The following is a 21,670-nucleotide window of genomic DNA, read 5'->3' as shown; positions in this document are numbered from 1 at the left end:
CCCACTGGTGGAGATGACATGAGAGCCAGATCAGGGAAAGGGAAAGGCACTGACCTTCCCCCTCGCTCCTCCATCCAGATAATGTGTTAACATATATGAGTATTTTTTGTATTTCAATTTTTTCCAATAAAAATTATTTAAAAAACCCACTGTATTAGAGGCACTTCACATATCACATTACAATCTATGTTGCATCTCTCCCCATATGAAAATGCACACAGAGCAGTCAAGCTCGGATTTGTACAAGAAATGCAGCTTGTTGTCCTGAGCATAATGCATACTTTCTGCATTGCAATGTCTAAGTGTTCAAGAGAGAGATTCTCATTTTCCTCCCAGCTTTGGGTATTGGGCATGGCAGTCAAGCCGGTATTCAAACTTGAATCAGAATTTTGCCCTGAACAAATATGCCAGATGGTGTTGGTAAAAATACCTCAATATTCCTCTGAGTTACTGTGTTACAAACTACATTGTGGCCAATCAAAACTGTCGTCTTTCTCTCAAACTGCACAAAAGCAGAAATGGACTGAAATTTTGTTATTTTATTAACTAATTTATGAGAGCCAGTGTGGTGTAGTGGTTAAGGTGTTGGACTACGACCTGGGAGACCAGGGTTCAAATCCCCACACAGCCATGAAGCTCACTGGGTGACCTTGGGCCAGTCTCTGCCTCTCAGCCTCAGAGGAAGGCAATGGTAAACCACCTCTGAAAACCACTTACCATGAAAACCCTATTCGTAGGGTTGCCATAAGTCGGGATCAACTTGAAGGCAGTCCATCTGAGCTCTGAACCAAACACAACAAGATTCCTATGAGTAAGGCAGACAACTTAGCATCCCACAACCAGTTAGGATTCATAAGAGAAAACCAAAACTAAAAAAATCCTTGCAGCCAGTCAGTTAATGCAGAATGCTGTGGCATGATTGCTGCCATGAGTGAGATCATATCAGCACATAATACCTCTGCTCTGAAATCTGCATTGGTTTCTGATTTGCTACCAGGCCAAGTTCAAGCTGTGCTTTCCATGTTATGTGTGCCACATAGTACTTGTTCTGCTCTTGTAAGAAATCAGTCCTGTAAAGTGGCAGCATTTTGGATACTCTGTTCATAGGGTTTTCGTGGTAAGAGGTATTCAGAGGTGGGTTACCTTTGCCTTCCTCTGACTTTGGACACATATCATACTTTGGACACATAATGAATAGACATGATTCACTAGAAAAGACAATACAGAAAAACAGAAGGGAGTAGAAAAAGAAGAAGACCAAATAAGAGATGGATTGATTCCATAAAGGAAGCCACAGACCTGAACTTACAATATCTGAGCAGGATGGTTCATGACAGATGGTATTGGAGGTCACTGATTCATAAGGTCGCCATAAGTCAAAATTGACTTGAAGGCACATAACAACAACAGCAAAATGGCAGCACCTACGCTTTGGAACTCCTTGCCTATTGACATTAGGCAGACGCCTCTTTTCAGCACCTGCTAAAATCATTTTTGTTTAGGCAAGCCTATCCACGCATGTAGAAGCTATTGTGTTTTGAAATCTGTTTTTACCTCATTGTTGGTTTTATTAATTTGAATGTTTTTCAATACATGTCTTTAACTGGTTTTGCCAATAATTTTATTGTTTTAATTCTTTCTGTAAACCACTTTCAGATTTTTTACAATAAAGCAGTATATAACTGTTGTAAATAAAATACATAAATAAATTTTGGAGTCACAGCTTTTAAAAATGTTTTTAAAGATGTTTTGTTTTAATATATTTTAAAGTCTGTTTTTATGATTTTTAAAGTGTTTTTAGTGCTTTTGTTTGCTGTCCTGGGCTCCTACTGAGAGGAAGGGCTGGATATAAATCAAATAATAAATAAAAATAAATAAATAAACTTCATTCACACAACCCAAAATTCAGAATCATGGCACTTTAAGCTGTTTTGCAACTGTTTATACTTGTTTTATGGTTATTGGTTTTTAAAGGGATTTATTTCTTATTGTGAGCTGCCTTGTTTTCCAATCACCAAGCCTACCTCACAGGGTTGTTGGAAAGACTCCATACACACACATATACATTTGTAAAAATACACCACATATAATAGTTTATTGTCAAACCAGTTGGTCATTGCAGAACATTTTTTTAAAAATCAGTGTTAGTTTCCTACATAATAAAAAATGTGATACCTCGATAAACCCTGCCTAATTGCTTTAAAAATAAGGTTGAAGGGATAGGGAAAGATTTACAACACAGACTCAATTCTTTGTTATGTTTACTCAAAAGTCCCATTACACAGAACAACCCTAACTATGTCTATTCAAAAGTATGTACTAATGAATTCAATGGGGTTTACTCCAGGTACATGGTATTAGCATTGCTTTACTTACAGAAAAGCAAGTATTGGATTAAATACTTTCATATTGCCAAGGTTTTCAAAGCACTGCCCTCTCCAACAGCCCAGGGTCTGACGCTTGCACACAAGAGAAAAAAAACTTTAAGCCATATTCTTACTTACTCAAACTGAAGCTCTCAAAGCCACCATTTCCTGATGTTGCAATTAAGTGTAGGCACTGCCTGGGTCAACAAATCACAACCCTGGCTTTACTTATCGGCTACAATCCTGAAAGGGCGAGGTTAGAGCCAGAGCTTGGGAAAGTTTTTTTTTTTTAACTACAACTCCCATCAGGCCAATCCAGTGGCCACGCTGGCTGGGGCTGATGGGAGTTGTAGTTTTAAAAAAGTAACTTTTCCAAGCTCTGGTGGAGCTAGGAGCTGCTATAACAGATCTGTTAAACAGATTTAACAGTCACCAGGGTGTGTGATGTTTTGGTGTATATCTTGAGAACCAGACCATCTAGAAACTTATTTTTTAAAAAAATTGAAGCTGAGAGTCCGGAGATTAAAGTGAGTTAGCTGGAGACCCAGAGGGGATCCCCAGAAACCAGAAACTCCAGCTGAAAACCGGACACCTGCTAACCCTAAAGGGTGGAGTCTAATACTAGCCCATAATACAAAGTTCTAATATTTAACTCTTCAAAGGTCATACAGGCTGTTTTTTTCTTTTCAGGATCACTTAAGTAATTATACGGTGATTGTGATCATGAAATATCCACACTTAGTCAGGGAAAGTCCTGAGTGAGCAGACTTTTGGGGGGGCTCTTCCAGATGAGGCTTTTTGTTGTGCACTCGCCCTGCCTCATTCACGGAATTTTTCAGAGGGTCCTATTCTTAAATGGCTCCTGTTTTTAAAACAAGCTGTCATTCTTTAAATGGAGGTTGTCATTGTCTATCATGTCACAAATTAAAAAGAAGACAATTTCCCCCTAAAATCCATGGGAAGGGCGAAGTACAGCTTTGGGGGGCATCCCCTCCAAGCTAGAAGCTTGCATCGTTGTCTACAGTATTCTGTTTTTTTCTTAATTGCTAGAGAAGGAGATGTTGCATAGACAGATAGATAATATGTACTGGTCATGGAGTATTTTCTTTTTTTAAGGTAGTGTTTCAAGGGATGGATGAGAATCCACATTAAACAAAATAAAAAGATTAAAAGGAGAAAGCTGAAGGTTTATTTTGGTGACTTAAAGTCCAACATCTGGGGCCAGCAATTTGAGGATGCAAGTAATTTGGATATTACACTGAAACTTTTATAAACTGTGCAAACATATATTTATACTGAGATTTATTGCAGTTGGAACTTTTTATCTGGAATGTTTGATGCAGCAACCCTGATGAGTAATTGATGTGTAGATGATCACATGAATCAGATGACCATAAGGAATCAATACATTTCTCAAAATTCTTTGGATTTCATGGGCAGTTTTACAGGATTAAATGTAATTTTGCTCCTCAGCATTTATCCTTCTTTTTCAAAACAGAGATGTTTCTCCAAATGCTTTCATCATTATTTTTAGCTGCCTCACATTTTTTGAAGGCTCAGACTGTGCTTATTATCAGTAAAGCTGCTGCTTAGGAAAAGTCTCAGATGTAAACTAGTTACTCAAATTTCCTTTTCAAACACGGCACCCCTAATCAAGTCTGTTTCCAACTTTTCAAAACGGGAGTAGAACATTTCTTTACCCTTCTCTTCTGAAATTATCTTTGCATTCAAGACTTAACATTTAATCTTAGTAAAGGCCTTGAGCCTTCCTTCTTGGGAAAGGCTTTAGAGACCAGGGAGTACAGTTACAAATGGTGTGCATGCATGTAATAATCCCTTTAATTTTAATGTCAATATATATCAAAATGTCTGTGCATTGCAATTGTGAAAACCACTAACCGCCTTTAGGTGTTCACATTGAGAGAATGCCTGCTGTGATTTTGTCACACATAATACAATATTTTTGTTCTCTTGCAATCTAGAAAGAAGGGGTGCATTATCACATTCTTCCTCTGGGGCTGGCCTCCATTAATTGTCTTTTGCTCTCAGTTTCATTGCCCTAAGGTTTTGGCATACTTATATGGTAACTTGCACTTTAAAAGTAATAAGTTGCATCTTAAAAGGCTTCAGGTTTTTTTCCAGGTTTCTTTATTTAGAAAAAGGTTAAGGTTTTGTAAGGTGAAAAAAGGACTCAGCTGAAAGTTTCAGCTTTCAGTTCATTATAAGCCCAGGAAAAAGCTAGTTACAGGTTTTTAAAAAGTTGTTCTTTCAAAAGGTATCTTCCACATGGAGTTAATAACCAGCTAACTCATAGCCCATTACTTACTTCCCACTTAATAAACACCAGCTGTCCATGCAATCCAGTGGTGGCAGGTGCCTACTGTAGGGTTGCCAGGTCAGAAGCATCTGAAACCCTGAAATTTCAGGGGTGGCCCTAATGATGTCACAGAAGCTGGTCCTAGTGATGACACAGGGGCAGGTCCTAGTGATGTCATTAAGCATGATACATTGAGCATTAACCACAGTTGCTTACAGCATACTACCCAAACAAACAAAATTCTCGGATTGGAAATTAAGATAGAAATCTTAGCTAAATTACGGTGTTCCCAGGTTCAGCTGAAGTGATGGGATTGTTCCTTCTCACCTGGTTAAGGAGTCTGGGTAGGGGACATTTAAGCTAATCTACTTGCTTCTGCCAAGAAGGGTTTAAGTGCCCTCTGGTCAGGCCAGTCACCAGAAGGCCATTGTAGGAAGAACAGAGCCTAGTATTCTGGAGATGTTAGATGGGAGCACTCAGGAGTAAAGATGCATGCCCCTGAAGGCTGCAATTCTAAACACACTTAGAATTCAAACATGACTTACTTCTTAGTAGATGTGGTTAGGATTGTGCTGTTGGTGAGGCTTGACTAGGGATCCTCTGCAAAGATATCCATATCCAAGCAGGGTTGGCAACCACTTGCCTGGAATGCCCTGCCTGCCTTTTAACGTGGCTGCTCCAAACTTCTTTATAGACTTGACCTTCACTGCAGAGACAGGTTTGAAAAACAAGTAAGAGTTAAGAAGATTCTCTATCCTTTCCTGCCTACCCTGTGGACTTCTATAAACTCACTTTGACAGCCAATCCAATTCCAGTAATAACTGACAGAAAAAAAACACATGGTTTGGTCTACCTTCACAGGCAGTAGCTTGGGAACAACAGCAATTGAAGCCACACTCCCCAGTATGTGAATAATCTTTTCTCACTATTGAGCATGAAACAAGCTATCATGCAAACAACAAGGTGCATCAGTGGGGTTAAGGGGGTTAAGGGGGTTGAGCGCAGTGCATGGAACCACTGTTGTTGCTTCTGTGGAAATAAGGGAGTGAAGTCAGAGATAAATGAAATGCAAATAGAAAAAGAAAAAGACAGTGATGATTTCCTAAATGCAATACCATACCAACCACAACAAGATTCCCTGGGGGCTGCAGTTAGTGCACAATGCTGCAGCACAATTACTGACATGAGTGAGACCCTATTAGCACATAATACTGCTCTGAATTCTGTACTGGTTTTTGATTTGCTACCAGGCCATGTTCAACATGTTCTTTCCATGTTACGGGCTCCACATAGCACTTGTTCTGCTCTTGAAGGAAATGGATCCTTTAGTGAGGCAGCCTTTATGCTTTGGAATTCCCTGCTTATTGACATTAGGCAGATGCCTTCATTGTACTCTTTTCGGCACCTGCTAAAAACATTTTTTGTTTAGGCAAGCCTACTCAGGCATGTAGAAGCTATTATGCTTTTTATCTGTTTTAACTCATAGTTAGTTTTATTATTCTGAATGTTTTTAAATACCTGTTTTTACTGTTTTTGCCAATAATTTTAATGTTTTAATTCCTTCTGTAAACTGTTTTGAGGCTTTTTACAATAAAGTGGTATATAAATATTTTAAGTAAACTACACTGTGGCCCTTGGGTCTCTTTCCTCTTTTAGGAACAAATGAATCTGCCTTAAAATGACTCAGGCCATTTGGTACTATCTAGCTCAGTCCTGATGACATGGACTAGCATTGGCTGTCCAGGCTTTCAGACAATACTGTTTTCCAGACACTGAATTTGCATGCAAAGCATATGCCCTACCACTGAGTTAGAGTCCTTGCCCTGTTTGAAAAAGTATCTTGTTCAAACTGAACACTGAAATTGTTCTTTTCAGTTTACTAATGAATGCACAGCATACCTAGGGCAGATCCACACCATGCATTTAAAGCACATTCAATGTAGCACATGAATCCCACCACAGAATCACTGGACCTGTAGTTTGTTAAGGGTCGTGGGAGCATAACTGTGAGGGGGAAACTACACTTCCCAAGATTCTTTGGGGGAAGTCATGTGCTTGAAATGTGAGTTGGATGTGCTTTAAATATATTATGTGGATCTGCATTACTTCATAAACTTTGCCTGCATATAAATAATTTTAATTAAATTTTAAAATGGAAATCAGCTACAACGTTTACTTGGTGACCATGGGTTCCTCACCATCTCTCAGCCTAATCTGCTCGTCAGGGTGAGAACAACAGAGGGTGACCATGACCACCTCAAGCAAGAGGGGCACGCTTAAAAAGTAGAGGAAATAATAGTGTACAACCATAGTGTAAAATCAGATACATATTGAGACACTGTATGAAGAAATATTTATATAAGCATGAATGTAAAAGATGTTTATTATTTACACAACCTGGTAAAAATATTTATAGTGCAATCCAATGTTTGTTTACTCAGAAGCAAGTCCCAATGTATTTAATGGGGCTTACTTAAACAGGGAAGCATGCACAGGACTGCAACCTCAAATGATAAGGAACTTCACTTACCCAACCCAAAATTCAGAATCATGCTACTTTAACCTGTTTTGTAACTGTTTTATACTTATTTCATGATAACTGGATTTTAAATGGATGTATTTCTTAATGTGAGCTGCCTTGGTTTCCAATGCTATTTCACAGGGTTGTTGGAAAGATTCCATATACACACACTGGTGATCTAAAAATACATATACCCCATCTAATAGTTTATTGACAAAATCAGCTGGTCATTGCAGAACGTTTTAAAAAAATCAGTATTAGTTTCCTACCAAATAAAAACAGTGACAACTAAGTAATTGCTTACAAAAAAAAAAAAGATTGGAGGGGGAGAGAAAGATTTCCAACTAGGGATGGGATTCGCTGCCTACTTCTGATTTGCTTGTATTCTGATAGTCCATTGTTTGATAGTGATGCACCCTTTTTTTGTTTCTGCTTGCTTTGGCACTTGCTGATTTGATCCACTGGGGTGAGTTTTTTGGTTGTGAAAAAAATTATGTAATTTTTAACATAAATGCCTATGTAAATGACCACTGTGTTCCATGTGATTTATTTTTATGTATCACACCTACATACTGTTACGAATAGAGGAAATTATGAAGATAATTATGTAAAATTGGGGGGAAATTAGGAAAAAATCTTTGGTGATTACAGCTGCTGCCTGCCACAAAAAACCTGTGCCAATTGTAGCTGTAGACGGCTGCAAGAAATCAGTGCCAGTCCAAAAAGATAGCGGACTGTCAAATTCAGTCAGAATCTGGTACTATGTCTGATTTAGCAGATATTCTCCCCATCCCTATTTCCAATACAATACTTTGCTATGTTCACTCAAAAGTCCAATTGATTCACAGCACAATCCTAACCATGTCTGCTCAAAAGTAAGTCCTACTAAATTCAATTGGGTTTATTCCCTGTTATGTGGAATTAGCATTGCACCTTTCCTCCAAGGAAAGTGAGTAAAGGATTAAAGCTTCATATTGGGAAGGTTTTCACAACAGGGTATGAATTGGGGGGGGGAAATGTCCTCTTCAACAGCCCAGGAAAATTTAAACTTGTTTGACTCCTTATAATTAGAAAAGTATAACACATTGTAATGGCATCATACGCCGCAGCATGTATCCTTTTTCAATTTCTGTTCAAAAATTATTTGAAAGATAGAATGTATAGTATGCTATTTTTCAAGTAATTAAAAATACCTGCATGTACACTTTTATTATAATCATAATTGAAATTCTTTACTGTGTGTGCATGGCTGCCAAGATCCTGCTGTGATCTTCAGTTCTAGATTTCCGGCTATATTATTGTAGAAAGGCAATCTTGCTATTGCTGAAAGTTATACTCATGAGAACATAAGAAGAGCCTGCTGGATCAGGCCAGTGGCCCATCTAGTCCAGCATCCTGTCCTCACAGTGGCCAACCAGGTGCCTGGGGGAAGCCCGCAAGCAGGACCCGAGTGCAAGAACACTCTCCCCTCCTGAGGCTTCCGGCAACTGGTTTTCAGAAGCATGCTGCCTCTGACTAGGGTGGCAGAGCACAGCCATCATGGCTAGTAGCCATTGATAGCCCTGTCCTCCATGAATTTGTCTAATCTTCTTTTAAAGCCATCCAAGCTGGTGGCCATTACTGCATCCTGTGGGAGCAAATTCCATAGTTTAACTATGCGCTGAGTAAAGAAGTACTTCCTTTTGTCTGTCCTGAATCTTCCAACATTCAGCTTGTTTGAATGTCTACGAGTTCTAGTATTATGAGAGAGGGAGAAGAACTTTTCTCTATCCACTTTCTCAATGCCATGCATAATTTTATACACTTCTATCATGTCTCCTCTGACCCGCCTTTTCTCTAAACTAAAAAGCCCCAAATGCTGCAACCTTTCCTCGTAAGGGAGTCGCTCCATCCCCTTGATCATTCTGGTTGCCCTCTTCTGAACCTTTTCCAACTCTATCATATCCTTTTTGAGATGAGGCGACCAGAACCGTACACAGTATTCCAAATGTGGCCGCACCATAGATTTATACAACGGCATTATGATATCGGCTGTTTTATTTTCAATACCTTTCCTAATTATCGCTAGCATGGAATTTGCCTTTTTCACAGCTGCCGCACACTGGGTCGACATTTTCATCGTGCTGTCCACTACAACCCCGAGGTCTCTCTCCTGGTCGGTCACCGCCAGTTCAGACCCCATGAGCGTATATGTGAAATTAAGATGTTTTGCTCCAATATGCATAATTTTACACTTGTTTATATTGAATTGCATTTGCCATTTTTCCGCCCATTCACTCAGTTTGGAGAGGTCTTTTTGGAGCTCTTCGCAATCCCTTTTTGTTTTAACAACCCTGAACAATTTAGTGTCGTCAGCAAACTTGGCCACTTCACTGCTCACTCCTAATTCTAGGTCATTAATGAACAAGTTGAAAAGTACAAGTCCCAATACCGATCCTTGAGGGACTCCACTTTCTACAGCCCTCCATTGGGAGAACTTTCCGTTTATTCCTACTCTCTGCTTTCTGCTTCTCAACCAATTCCTTTTTTTTTTTTTTTTTTTTCCAATAATTTTTATTCAAATTTTCATAAAACATACAAGACAAAATCATAAAACATTCAAAGACAAAAAACAAAATCAAAAACAGTCAAACAAAAAGAAAAAAAGAAAAAAAAAAACAAAAATAAAAAATAAAGAGTAAAATATTGACTTCCCATTTGTCAAAGATCAAATCAGTTATAAGTCTATAATATATAGCAATCCTGTCTCTTAAGTCATATTATAAAATCACTTTCCTCCAGTAGTTATCTTACTTAATCATCAAATCTCATAAACATTACTTTATTCTTTCCACAAAAAGTCAAAGAGAGATTTCAATTCTTTAAGAAATATATCTATCAATTTTTTTTTCCAGATAAGCATATCGATTAATCCATCTCATTACTAATTATGATAATCTTATTGTCATAACCATAGTCAAAATAAACATTTCAATTAATCCATCACATCAGAATCTGTTAGGTTCAGTAATTTCAGTAGCCATTGTTCTATTATCTCTATTAGTTCCATTTTCCATCTTCCATCTTCAGTAGTCTTGTTAAGTCCAGTAATTTCAATATCCAATCTTCCATTATCAGTATTCCATAATAATCTTGCTGTCAAAGCCATAGTCATATAGTAAGAGTCTGATGGGAATTACCTCTATCCCAAATATTTTCTTGCCATCCATTCTGAATAGGTTGCTGAAATACTGCTGTAAAATCATATCTCTGTTCTTTTTTTCAAAATACACTGGGTCATCTCTTAAAAGTTTTTCCATTGTCACATGGCTGCAGTTAATTCCATAGATTTTCTCTATATTGGGCTCCATCACATCATTCCAGTCCAGAAGATAATCCATGCCATTGATAACTTTATCTCTAGAATCTTCATTAATTTCTTCAGAGATAACATTGAGTTCCAAACAATAGATTTTATTTCTAAAGTCCATAGACTCCAAATCTTGTTCCTGTTCCACGTTTGTTCCAATCTCCGGGATCTCCTCTCTCACAGGGACCCCTATTCCAGTCTCCAGGGTCTCCTCTCTCACAGGGACCCCTGTTCCAATCTCCGGGGTCTCCTCTCTCACAGGGACCCCTTCCAGGGTCACCTCTCTCACAGGGACCCTTATATCTTTAATCTCCTGCTTCATTTTACTCAATTCAATTTTCGTTATCTCAATCTCATCCATTATTTTCTGAAACATAGTTATTTCCAGATTCTCAGCCACTTTCTTAATTGCCATTTTAAAAGAAAAATATAGGAAAACCACTTCTTATTTCAGCAACAATTGGATTAATACTCCAAACTTGGTGACATCACAGTATAAACAGAGCAGACAGCCTTATCTCTCCAATAGTTAAGTAAACAAAATGCAGTTCCCAGGATCGAAACAATTAATGGCAATCGTCAAGAAACAGATTCGTCAAAATAAAATAGACCAAAAAGAGAGTAGTCTCAAAACAGTATAATATTTTTCAAAATAAAAATCTGGAATAGAAATCCCTCTTCTGTGTGTATCTTTAGAATGCAAATCCAGGACAGCTTTTTGCAACAAAAACAGAGATAAGCTATTAATTAGTGCGTAGCAGAGAGAAGTTACGGCTCCCCAGTGAGATGTCAAAAACCGATCAATCTGGCAAATCTCTTTTAAACAGCAACAATTTAAGTCAAGTAAAAGAACAATATAGAAAGAAGGGTGCTTGCCTGTTAATGCGTTCTCTCTTAGAAGATAAGATGAACGTTCGCTTTAACAGATAGAGCTTGCTGTTGAAAATCCGTCCCACCTTCGTCGGCTGGACCTCGTCCCATAAATTAATGAGATCTGGTCGTCCCAACAAAAATAGGCTTTGAGGTTAATCTCTTCGTTTCTCCCTACCCGGGAGAAGTTTAATCAGTCAAAAAAAAAAGAAAAAACTGACTGATATATCTGAATAAGCTTCTTTTGAGGCAGGAGCCCGTCTCAAAAGCAGGCACAGGCTAAGTCACCCTTCCCGGAAGTCCTTCTCAACCAATTCCTTCTCAACCAATTCCTTATCCACAAGAGGTCCTCTCCTCTTATTCCATGACTGCTAAGCTTCCTCAGAAGTCTTTGGTGAGGTACCTTGTCAAAAGCTTTTTGAAAGTCAAAGTACACTATGTCCACTGGATCACCTCTATCTATATGCTTGTTGACACTCTCAAAGAATTCTAATAGGTTACTGAGACAGGACTTTCCCTTGCAGAAGCCATGCTGGCTCTGCTTCAGCAAGGCTTGTTCTTCTATGTGCTTAGTTAATCTAGCTTTAATCATACTTTCTACCAGTTTTCCAGGGACAGAAGTTAAGCTAACTGGCCTGTAATTTCCGGGATCCCCTCTGGATCCCTTTTTGAAGATTGGCGTTACATTTGCCACTTTCCAGTCCTCAGGCATGGAGGAGGACCCGAGGGACAAGTTACATATTTTAGTTAGCAGATCAGCAATTTCACATTTGAGTTCTTTGAGAACTCTCGGTTGGATGCCATCCAGGCCCGGTGATTTGTCAGTTTTTATATTGTCCATTAAGCTTAGAACTTCCTCTCTCATTACCACTATTTGTCTCAGTTCCTCAGAATCCCTTCCTGCAAATGTTAGTTCAGGTTCAGGGATCTGCCCTATATCTTCCACTGTGAAGACAGATGCAAAAAATTAATTTAGCTTCTCTGCAATCTCCTTATCATTATTTAGTACACCTTTGACTCCCTTATCATCCAAGGGTCCAATCGCCTCCCTAGATGGTCTCCTGCTTTGAATGTATTCAACTTCTAATGTGCAGACAAGCAGAAAAACTGTTTTCAGGATTTGTAATGGGTTCTAGCTATTGCCTGGAGGTCAGCAAATCTCTCATCAATCACAACCTTGACTTCACTTATTGACTAAAAGCCTGAAAGGGCAGGGATTAGAGCAGCCAGTACAAGCAGAAGTTGTGAAGGGGGTGGCTAATATTTTGGGGTATATCTCTTGAACCAGCCCGCCTACAAATTTATTTATTTTTTAATGAAAGCTAAGAGTCTGGAGATTGAGGTGACTCACCCGAAGACCTGGAGAGGAGCACCAAAAACCGGTCTCCAGGCACAAACTGGAGATCTGGAAACCTTAGCCTACTAGGTGGGGACCTGGTAGAGCTACCAAGGGGTCACAGCCAATGAGAGATCACAGGGGCACATCCTATGAGAGGTCACGGGGGCGTGGAATAAAATACAGGAAAATTAAGTGGACTAGGACATGGGAGACAACAGTTAAAACCACCACTCAGCCAGGAAATTCACTGTGTGACCTAGGGCAAGTTACTGTCCCTCCGCCTAACCTACCTCACACAGTTGTTGTGAGGATAATGTGGAGAAAAGCAGAGCTATGAATGCCATCTTGTGTTCCTTGAGAAGTTGGATATAAAGGTAATACTGATAAATAACGATTACTCAAAATTAAAAAAATCCATCTCCAGCCTGCCTGTCCCTGATTTTGAATTGGAAGAGGGGTGATGGTATAGATTTGGAATCATGGGAAAAAACCACCTAAAAAAAGAAAAAAAAGAATCTGGAACACAACCAGGATACTCAGACTGAGAAACATTGGACTTTACATATAGGCCCTCAGCAAATCTGATATGTGGCTGCTTGCTGGTTTGTGTGTGTGTGGGGGTGCAGGCAGGATGTAATCCATGCTAACATACTACATCTAGGCTCTACACACTGCATTCTGATCTGAACCATCCCCTGAAACTTCCTACTTTTTGTAATATGATTTTATTATTTATTTATTTGTTTATAAATACATTTTATAATTATTTATAAATAAATATTTATAAATATATTTATTTCTATATAAATAAATAAGTAACAGGATTTTAAATGCCAAATGCGTTATACTCTGTAAAGTAGGTCACAGTACAGTACAATTTTAGCGAAACAATAGATTAGTACTACCACTGGGAGGAGCAATCCAACCCGTGGGAAGTTGGTGAAAGAGGTGCCAGCAGAGGAGGAGCCAGTGCGAAGGTCCATGGCATCCATTTGCTGTTTGGGAGCCACCAGGCCAGTACAACATTGGCTCGGCCGGGAACTGCACACATGAGTAGAAAAGAAACAGTTGGCTCTGATGAATACCTCTACCAGCAAGTAAGAGCTTCACATTGACTTCTCCAAGAGAAAGGAAGTAGTGAGCAGTGTACCACAGGGCTTGGTCCTGGGCTCAGTGGTCTTCAACATTTTTATTAATAACTTGGATTTCATAAGCATTCCATTTGCAGATGATACAATATTAGGAGAATAGCTAATTCTGTCCGTGGAGGACAGAAACAAAAAAGTGATCTTGATAGGTTGGAGCATTGCACTGAAAACAACAGGATGAAATCTAACAGGGATAAGTGCAAAGTTCTACACCTAGGAAAAAGAAAGGAAAAAGAAACCAAATGCACAGTTATAAGATGGGGGAAACTTGGCTCAGCGATACTACGTGCGAGAAGGATCTTGGAACTGTGTTGATCACAAGCCCTGGGCTCCTGCTGGGAGGAAGGGTGGGATACAAATTAATTAAGAGATGTTGGTACTCCATACCAGTGCGATCAATCAGACAAAAAGCACTGTTTTTAGGTAAGTGTGCACAGGGAAGATTGCAGCTTTAATCTGTTTGTTTCTTTGTTTTGTATCGGTATTTTACAGTATATCCTGCCCTGCAACAGAAGGGTTAACAAAATTGGATAAACAAACTTCAGTGCTTAATGTGAAAGTGTCCATAGTGAGATATGAAAGTGAATGAACAGAAAACACAAAAGCTCTACAACAATTAATCACATACTTCCTAAATTGTCTTTCTTAGAACTAAATATCCTAATTTTTTCTGGAATTTCTCCCAACATGTTTAGCCTGATGGGTCCAGGAGCTGGCCGATGAATCTGTGGGAAGCTGTCCCCCTATTCCAGCTAAGCTGTGAACTATGCACTGTACGCTTATCTATCTTTTAATTAATAAAGTGCACATGTTATGGACTCCTACCCTGCCTTCATTCTATTCCAACACATTTCATTCATTTGAAGCCTGAGCCCTCTGCCAAACAGGCCTACATTTGTGGAAGGGAAGGAAAGGCCTGTCAAAACTACAAACGACTCTCTGTTCTACTTAATTCAGTTTGGTGGAATTTCAGTTTGTCAAATGACAAGATTCTGTATTTTGACAGTTGCCTATTTATGCTAAACTGGAGGCATAATAAAATCAGTTTGGCGTCTGGCTTGTTCTGTCTGTAACTTTTATTTAGGAACGTGATGCTCCTCTTAACAATTTGACTGGCGTTGGCATTTAGGTTCTGCTTTTCATTTTTAACAAAACTCAGGGACTGGTAGTAGTTTCTGAGCTGCTCATTTCCAGCTGCTTATATGAAGAATGAACATAAACACAAATGGCAGTCTTTTCTTCCTGTTTTACGATTAAAGTCTCATAAAGAGAAGAGCAGAAGTCTGAAAAGAAAAAAATATTGCATTTCTCTAAGCAAAGCATCTAATATAAAAATTCAATTTCCTGGATTTCATCACACTCTAGAATTACCAGGAAATGAAATCCATTGGTGGAACTATATAGAGTGGGTGGGGGTAAGAAGATTATAGTTTGCCCAGTTTTCAATTGCCCCGTCTGAGAACTGTTGCCATGTGTGTGAAAATCTTATACCCATCTATTTATTCCATGTACTTGGCCTTACACAGGGATGGACAGGAATGTCTATTTCCAGTCCATATCACTTTCACATATTTTACCCATAATTCCATTCTGTTTCATTTCCACATTAAACTGTGACTTAAAACAAGCGTTCTTCTCAAAATGCATATATAAATGAACATTTACTCTCTAAATAATATCTAAATGCAGTTTTAGTACTTTTAAAACTGCCTGTCAACATCTGGAGAACTGAGACATCAGGCAGATAGCAAAATTCCAATCTGTGCATTAATCCAAGAGGTGTGGATCAGATCATTTTGAATCAGAATGCTCAAAGAAGGAATTCTTTAAGCATCCCAAACATCACATGAAACTGGATTCCTGGCATCTACATGTGTGGTGTATTAGCATACTGAGATGACATGTTCTGAGCCACAGATCCTGGCTTCTTACTGCTACATGCGTAAGTGCCAGTTTGAATGTGATACAGAGTGTATGGAAATCCACATTGATAAGGGTTTTTTTTAATGCACCCAGCACTATGTTAAAACCAAATGCAAGTTCTATGTGAGCAAGTAAACATTTTTCAATTGGAAAGACTGTTAAATTAGAGGCAACTCCTGCCCAAGAACCTGGAGCCACAGGGAAGCATATACATTTTACACCTTTTACTTTCTCTTGTATAAATGAATATCTGCCATTCAATGATATAGGAAGAGAGTGCAGAACTATATTATACAGCTACAAGAGTGGCTGTATACTATAGCCAGCATGGAGTTTTTGCATTCCTCAATGTTAAATTGAAAATACCCGTCATGCCATTCTGATGCTTCCCATAAGATCATTTCAAAACAAAACCTTATAAAACTTATAGTCCTGAACTCAGAAACGCTTGCTTAACAACCCTCTAAGTTTTGATGGCAATACACAAAACAGTCAGAGAGAATCGATAGTTCAAAAAGTAAAAAGAGAGAGAGAAAAAGATCTCTTTTGGACTTTTTTCTGCCAGTGTTCTCATAATCTGTTGAAATTCATTAAAAATCAGCCATGTTCACAGAGTACCTGTAATCCTGTTACTGACCTTGCCCCATACTCCGACATTCATTTTCTGCAGTTTAAAAGTTAAAAAAAATGCATGGCTGATTTTTAATTAATTTAAGAAATTTAACATTTAAGTCTATTATAATGTCGAGCATGCTCAGTAAGAACCAACTGTCAGTGTTCTAAAAGCTAGACTCATAGCTGCTGGGCTTGCCTAATCAGGGGGCCACATCCAGGCCAGACCTTTATTTCACTTTAGACAGTCATGGTTTTCCCCAAAGAATCCTGGGAAGTGTAATTTGTGAAGGATGCTGAGAGGAGACTCCTATTCCCCTGATAGAGCTCCAGTGGCCTGAGTGGTTTAACAGCCAGCCACTCTGATTGAAGCTCTGTGGGGGAGGCATCTCCTAGCAACTCCCAGCGCCCTTCACTAGCTACACTTCCCAAGATTCTTTGGAGAAGCCATGACTGTCTAGAGTAATAGTCTGGTGTGGATGTGGTCAGTGACAGCTTTGGTTTAAATTTGGGTGGGAGACTGTGCCTGCTGTAGAATAAAAAGGTGGGGAAACTCTGAAAAACAATGATACTGTTGACAATGTTTTCCTTTTGGAAGGGAAAGGGACTTCACTTCTGCCCAGTGCCCATCCACCCAATCTCTTCCCCTCCAAATTGTTACCAAATTCTTTCAAGCTACAGAGAGAGTGGATTGGACTGTGATAGACCAACCCAAACTGTGTTTGCATTTTTACAAATTTGTAGGGCAGTACAATAACTCAGAGAGGAGGTCAGGTCTCCTGCTCCCCTGGTGCATTCACTATAGCTGCCCAATTTCCCTGCTTTTTAAAGTTCTAGTGACACATCAAGAAAACTAGTTGTGGACCAGGGCTCTAGCCACTACTCTACATTTTCAATTTGTTCTGTAGTAGTCAACATCATCATCATCATCATCCAGACATGAAATTTTAGCTAAAACCTTACAGCAAAAAGACCAAAATGCAGTAAACCCATCACAATAAATTTGCAAGAGGACTGAGAGATGAAGTGTGAATTCATTCTACATACTGTATGAAAAGGCAGTTGACAAAAAAATGTAAATGTATGCCAAAATATGCTAAGATAAGTTATCTCAAGTTCTCCATACACAAGCACCCTACCCCAAAAAAGAGAAGAAAAACCATGCAAACTGGCCTAATTCATTCCGTAACTCTAGTTCATGATTTTGGAGTAATAGCCAGAAGAAAAAGCTAGTCTTAAATATCAACATTTTTTTATCAGTCACAAAGAAAATTAGACATGAGGACCTGCTCACAATAGTGTAATGCACATGGAATTCTGAAGATTAAATGCACACTGAGTTATAACGAAAAGCTTGAGGCATAAAACTCCCATATTTAATGTACCAAGCTTGCTTTTCAAAGCTGTTTAAAAACAGTGGCAGCTGTTGATGAAAGCCAGACTTTAGGTAACAAAATGTAGGAGAAAGAAACTTAGAATTACAGCTTTGTTGAGATATATTGTCTTGGAATAATTCAGTCTTGATCTCAGATTCTCCTCTGCATCATATTCAGGTCTGATTCTTGTGTTCTTGGTGAGGTGAAAAGGCTACCACAAGCTAACTCATTAGCTCTGCATAGTGTCAGACCTGATACTGACCACTGCCTGGAGAACAATCAAATAGACCAAGCCATTGGGTCTACTTTGTTAGGGATAATTCAGATGAAAGATTCACCAAGCTCCCAAGAACTCTGCCCTCATGGTCAGAAATCAGGCAATGTTCAGCTTTTAAGAGCACCACGACTTTATTCCAATTACAACATAGAATATGGCTGACTAAGGGCCAATCTACATGTTATGATACACGCCTTTTAAAAAACCATGCTGGCCATTTTTAATTTTGGGGTGGGGAGCAGCATGGGGCTCCAATCAACATGCTTCCAATCCAGATCAAGCCTTACAAATGCTTTTTCTTCAAAATAAAAGTGATCAGTTTAAGCACTCCTTTTAAAAAAGTGTATTTATTGTATATCTTAGTCTATTCAAACAATGTCAGAAAGACACACCCAGAGAGATCTGGGAGGAACAGAAAAAGGGCATCTTACTGTTACCTTCACGTATCACACAGAAGGAAGTTCCATATAGTAATTAGATGCAGTAAATATACAAAGCATAAATTACTATGCAAACTCTACCACCATCCATGGACTGAGAAGTGGGGCTATATACCCACACTGTGAGCATTTTATGGAAGTGTTTCTTGGCAGTTGTCCAATCAGATAGCTCAAATGATTTGAACAACAACCTTCATCTAACCATACTGGGGTGCAGGATGGGGAAGCATTTAGAAAATACACTTTGTGTCATGTGATTCCTGTTTCGAGCTACTCTGGTATATTACATCAACATCTGGGTTAAATACTCAATAAATCAACCTCAGAAGGAAAGGAGCCATAACAGGGCTGTTTCCCCTGGCCCTATTTCTTCATCATAATGTTAGTCCACCTCTATTACATTTGATTTGGAAGTCCTAGGTACTGAGAGTTATGGATAAATGACAAATTCTATTCAGTTCACATTTAAAGCCAAATTTATCAAATTCACTCTTTCTGAAACAATATGAATGAATGAATGAATGAATGAATGAATGAAATATAGCCATCCTTTGAAATTTGCGCTTATCCAAATTTTGCAACGCAGTTCTTCAGCCAAGCAGTGTTTTTTAAAATGCATATATTTGGGGAAAGTGTGCACAAAATTAATGTATTGGTGAAAATAACATACAAAATGCATAATATTAGGAGAAATTGCTTGAAAAATATGTACATTGGTCAAAACTGCTTATAAATTGTATCAATTAGGATAAATCAAACTAAAATGCTGAATGATTTTTATGAGGATTTTTTTAAAAAAACACAGCAAATTGCTGCACAAATGTGCAAATTTAAGATTAGAAAGATGAGAAACTGAGAGAGAACAGAAACTGGCAGGTCTTTCCATTCCTACTGAGAGTTCACATGACTGGAAGTATATATCCACTCCATTAGTAAGGTCTGTGTTTCAATGCAAGGCACGCTTAGGGTCTTTTCTCACAAGCTGTATTTTGCAGTCCCAGTTTTTCCTTCTGCCAAGATGGATTTCTTCCTCTCTTATACACAATCTGCATACACAGTTCCTGGACAGTGAAGAAATGTACCCCCTTATACTCCAGGGTCCGACACCACTGCTTATACATTTGTTCCAGCCAAATGCAAACTCCTTTTGTGACCATTTCAAAGTTAAGGGGTCAGATTGTCAATCTTGCATTATTACATTTGTCCTAAGAGTAAAACCATGTTCTTGTAAGTAACCTCCATAAAGGACGTGAAGAGCCAATAAACTGCATAAGCAAGATTTTTTTTATCTTGATCCTGGATACATTAGGTTCTCAATGTGCCCTATTAGTTCTCACTCACCTCAGCCCCGATCCACCAGATTCCATTTTGGCTCTACCCTGACCCACTAAGTTGTACTGTCTCTACCACCCTTTCCACCCCAGTTCCACCTACTGGTTCTGCCCAGTATGTATTGGGGATAGGAATGATTTTGAAATTAAACATTGGCAGCATTATAAGCAGTCATTCTTGACATTCCATATCACATGATCCTGCTAGATCTTCATAATCATGCTAAGTGGAGCAAAGAGTACCAAATGAATTTGAGAAGGAAGCTGTCGGAAGGAAAGTGCGGCTTCATCCAGATCAGGTTTGAGTCTTACTAGGGCTGTGGCTGCATTAGGGCTCAAGTCAAAATTTCTCAGAAAATAATTTCCCAACAAACTTATGGCAAAAACCTTTTAAAAAAAGAGCTGTTGGAGGATTTCAGTCCTCCCCGGTTTCACCTTCTGGAAGTTTTGGACACAACTGTCAATCCAGTTTTAATGTCATTTAATATCATTTTAATATTGTTGAAGGGAGCAATGGCCTTGGCCCCCACTTCTTCTAGTTCTCCTCTCTTAGCCCAGGGCTTCCTTCATCCACCAAGATGAAGTAACTATAGAAAGTTCCATACAACATTAAGTGAGCAGAAATTTCTCAAAGGAGTTTTCTGAGAAAACCTGTGGGGGAATTTCACCTCCCCCACAAAAAAGACCATTTTGACTTAGTCCTAATCATAATGTTTTGTTTATTAATTACTATTCTCTGGCACTGGAGGGTCGTTAAGGTGTAGGGCCAAAAGTTTAGGTATGCGTAGATTAGACGCTCAGCCCAGCATTCATTCCAGATTTTCACCCTAGAATAGATAAAGAAAGAAGGTATGAAAATTCCCCTGAGCAGGTGAAGAATACCCTTTTCTTTCTTCATTAGGATGAATGGTTTCCATTTCAGAGAGCTTTGTTCTCAGACTTGAGCCCAGCGCCTTGTTTTACTCTACAAATTGGACACTGATATGAAGGCCCTACTGCATGCCAGTGATGATTCATGACTTTATTGTTTCAATGCTCTAGCTGATTAATGTATATCCTCTCCTTAAACAAGAAAGTATCAGTATATTATTATGTGCAAATAAGTATCATGAAGGTTTTAATGTGACACTGTACTTATAAGAAGATCACAAGAGTCCTACAGCTAGATCAGACCAACTTGCAGAGCTTGGAAAAGTTACTTTTTTGAACTACAACTCCCATCAGCCCCAGCCAGTGCATGCTGGCTGGGGCTGATGGGAGTTGTAGTTCAAAAAAGTAACTTTTCCAAGCTCTGCAAAGGGGGGCTATCTTGCCCAGTATCCTGTTTCCTGCAGTGGCCAACCAGATACCTCTGGAGGGAAGCCCGCAAGCTGAGCATGAGGGCCATGGCACTGATCTCCCAGCAACTGATATTCAGGGACACACTGCAGCTGATCCTGGAGGTACTATATAGCCATCATGACTAGTAGCCATTGATCAAGACTGCATAGGGGTTGCAATCAAGTGTTCATTGCTGCTTTAAGAAGCCTTACCTTTTTCCATTCTGCTAACTCCCTTTCATTAACCAAAAATAGAGCCACATGATTATATCTTCCAATACCCAATAGGAAGCAGATGTAAAGCATCTTGATTCTAAAGTTCTTTCCAAGGCCTATTATAAGTTTTGCCATGTATGTCAGCATGAGTCAACATGTTACTTTTTAGTGACAGGTTAGTTTGGTTTCCGATTTTGTATTGGTTGAAATTGAAATGCTGTAAATCTATTTGGTCACAGAACAGTGAATCCTAACAGAAAATTATT

The sequence above is a fragment of the Rhineura floridana genome, chromosome 4 (genome assembly GCF_030035675.1).
Source record: "Rhineura floridana isolate rRhiFlo1 chromosome 4, rRhiFlo1.hap2, whole genome shotgun sequence".
NCBI lineage: Eukaryota > Metazoa > Chordata > Lepidosauria > Squamata > Rhineuridae > Rhineura > Rhineura floridana.
Note: the sequence above shows the minus strand (reverse complement) of the source record.